We start from the raw sequence: 2,993 nt of genomic DNA on the forward strand, positions 1-2,993 counted from the left end.
GAGCAAATTGAGGGTCAATGAATGCATTAAGAAGTGATTTGAAGAAATTTAAAGTTCCTTAAGTATGGAAGAAAGCTGAAGAAATCAAGCATTGAAAGATCAAATTAGCTAAAATTTGTTTGAGACTTTGCTTATGATGCTGCTTAAAGTATGTCATATTGCTTAACCTTAAGCTTTGGCAAGCCGCAAGTCAAGCATAGCTTAAATCTTGTATATTCTAGCTTTCATCTCAAAACCTGCCGAGAATTACTTAAGATCCTGCTTAGGGTAAGCAGGAGTGCTTAAGGTGCAACACAAGTCAAGCTGGAAGTCAAGCATGAGTAGAAAAACTCATTTTATTCCAAATCTATCGAGATTTGCTAAAGGTCTGCTTAACCATAAGCAGACAGTGCAACCATAGGCCGAAAGTTACTGAAGAAGCTGCTTAGGATAAGCAGTACCCTAAGCAGACTGTCCAGAACGTGGATAACTCTACTGACATGGATATTTTTACACCTCATTTCCTATCGACTCCTTGGCTCTTATCTATTTTTAGGGCAACTTTTTAGACCATATAAAAGCATCATTTTCTAGTTTTTGCCAGAAGAAGTAACAAGAGGAAAGAGTAAGAAACAAAAAGGAAAGAAAAATTACAAAAGGAAAAGGAAAGAGGACGCCATAAATTCTGCAGAAGAAGAGCTGCTGCAGCCATTTGTGAAAGCTCCAAGACTCAGAGTTTTTGGTCCCTCTACCTGGGTTTTTATATTTTTAGTCCCCTTATCATGTTTTTGTTTACTTTTCCATAAATTTCTCTTGTAAATACCAACATGAGTGAGTAAACTCTCTGGATTTTAGAGTTGGGAAATATGTTTTGGATTAATTTGTGGATTTGGACTGGTTATTTCCATATTTATATAAATATGAGTTTTGATTCTTTCTTTGTGTGCTTGATTTACTTGCCTAATATTGGTATCCATTGGGTATTATGTTAATCTTTGATTGAATGAGCGAAAGATGAAGATCATTGATAGATAATCAAGGATTGGAACTTAAAATCACCTAGATTTAGAAATAAACTAGGGTTTTAAGAGGAATTAAAGATTGGTTACAAAACTTAATAGGTTTTAAAGTAATCAAATATCATATAAAAGTAGGTTTGGTTATTTTAGAAAACACTTTGGTTTACTTGAAAAAGATATCAAAAGAACTTAGAATCAATCACCTTCAAACGCTATTTTCCTTTAAAATTAGAATACCCAAGACAAATCCCAATTAATTTATGCATAAATCCCCAACTCTGGAATCATTTTTATCATAATTAGACTTTTATTCAAATTACCCATTGTTAATTTAGTTAAATTGCATCTAGATTTAGAATTTATTTGCTTGCTCTTTACCCATTTCAATTAGATTCATCAATTTACTTTGCTCATTTACATTTACCATTTATTCATCAATCATTAGCCCAAATAATCGCTTCATTCATAGTTTGGTACTAAAACAACAAATTCTTATGAAAATGATACTTGACTTATCACTCTATTACTTGGTACGACCCGTATACTTGTGGACACATGCATCAAGTTTTTGGCACCGTTGCCGGGGATTTGATTTTTGTTTGATATTGAATTATTATTTGTTTGGTTAATTTGGGCATTTTACTTTATTTTTAATTTCTTTTACTATTTTACTTTGAGAATTCGTTTATTTTGTTTTTCAGGTACTTTTATTTTATGAGAAGGACAAAAAGTGAAGAAATCAATTTATTCTTTGATCTAGAAATAGAAAAGATAGCAAGAGCTTTAAGAGCAAAAGCTAAGAGGAGAAAAGCTTAATTTAAAGCTCAACAACAACAAGAAAGAGCACAAGAGCAAGAGCAAGAGCAAGAGTAATTACAAGAAGAATTAGCCAACAACAATAACAATCGTTCTGTGAAGGATCATGCCTATCCTAACATTGGGGATTTCATGCTAAGTATCACAAGACCAAGAGTAGAAGCTAATAATTTTGAATTGAAGCCTGCACTGTGTCAGATGTACAACAATCATAATTTGGGGGAAGTCCTAGTGAAAGTCCACATGTGCATCTAGCACACTTTCTTGAGATCAGTGATATGTTGAAGATAAATGGAGTTTCTGATGATGCAATTAGACTCTGATTATTCCCTTTTTCTTTGAAGGACCGAGCTAGAGAGTGGTTACATTCTTTGCCACCGGGTTCTATCACAACATGGGATGAACTTTCTCAAGCATTTTTTGCTCAATATTTTCCACCAAGCAAGACAGCTAAGCTAAGAAATGAGTTGACTTCTTTCAAACCTAGAGATGATGAGAGCTTGAATGAAACATGGGAGAGGTACAAGGATTTGCAAAGGAGATGTCCACACCATGGGATTCTTAAGTGGATGCTTGTTCAACACTTTTACAATGGAGTTTCACCGGCTATCAGAAGTACAATTGATGCATCTTCTGGAGGTGATCTTATGGAGAAATTTGAAGATGAAGCTTTTTTTGCTTTAGATAAAATTGCTTACAACAACTACCAATGGATTTTTGAGAGAAATGAGATCAAGAAACTAGCTGGTATGTTTGAGCTTGATGCCATGAATATGATTAATGCTAAGTTTGATGCTTTAACAAGGAAGATGGACATGCTAAGCATGAAAGTAGATTCTTCAGTTGGAGGTTCAAGTAATTCAGTAGAAGTTGGAGCTACAAATGTCAATTGTGCGGCTAATTTTTCTGCACTTAATCAAGATTTTTCAAGTGAGCAAGTGGATTATGTGGGGAACTACAATCAAAGACCAGGCGGTAACCCATTTTCTGCAACTTATAATCCAACATGGAGAAACCACCCAAATTTCTCTTGGGGAGGTAGACAAGGACAATACCAGAATTTTCAACAGAATAGAGGCCCTCCTCCTGGAATTTCTAAACCTCAAAATGCACCTGCTCCACCACAACCACAACATCCTCCACCACAACAAGCACAACCAGACAAGACAGCTAAATTGG

At 34.8% G+C, this 2,993-nt stretch overlaps 1 non-coding gene across 1 annotated transcript; it reads right to left on the bottom strand.

The window, feature by feature from the left end:
- Positions 1–2,266: 2,266 nt before the first annotated feature.
- On the bottom strand, positions 2,267–2,373 carry LOC131171683 (small nucleolar RNA R71). The gene has a single exon (XR_009142341.1). It is a non-coding gene; the product is annotated as a small nucleolar RNA R71 (small nucleolar RNA).
- Between the last annotated feature and the right edge of the window lie 620 nt (positions 2,374–2,993).

The sequence above is a fragment of the Hevea brasiliensis genome, chromosome 12 (assembly GCF_030052815.1).
Source record: "Hevea brasiliensis isolate MT/VB/25A 57/8 chromosome 12, ASM3005281v1, whole genome shotgun sequence".
Classification (NCBI taxonomy): Eukaryota; Viridiplantae; Streptophyta; class Magnoliopsida; order Malpighiales; family Euphorbiaceae; genus Hevea; species Hevea brasiliensis.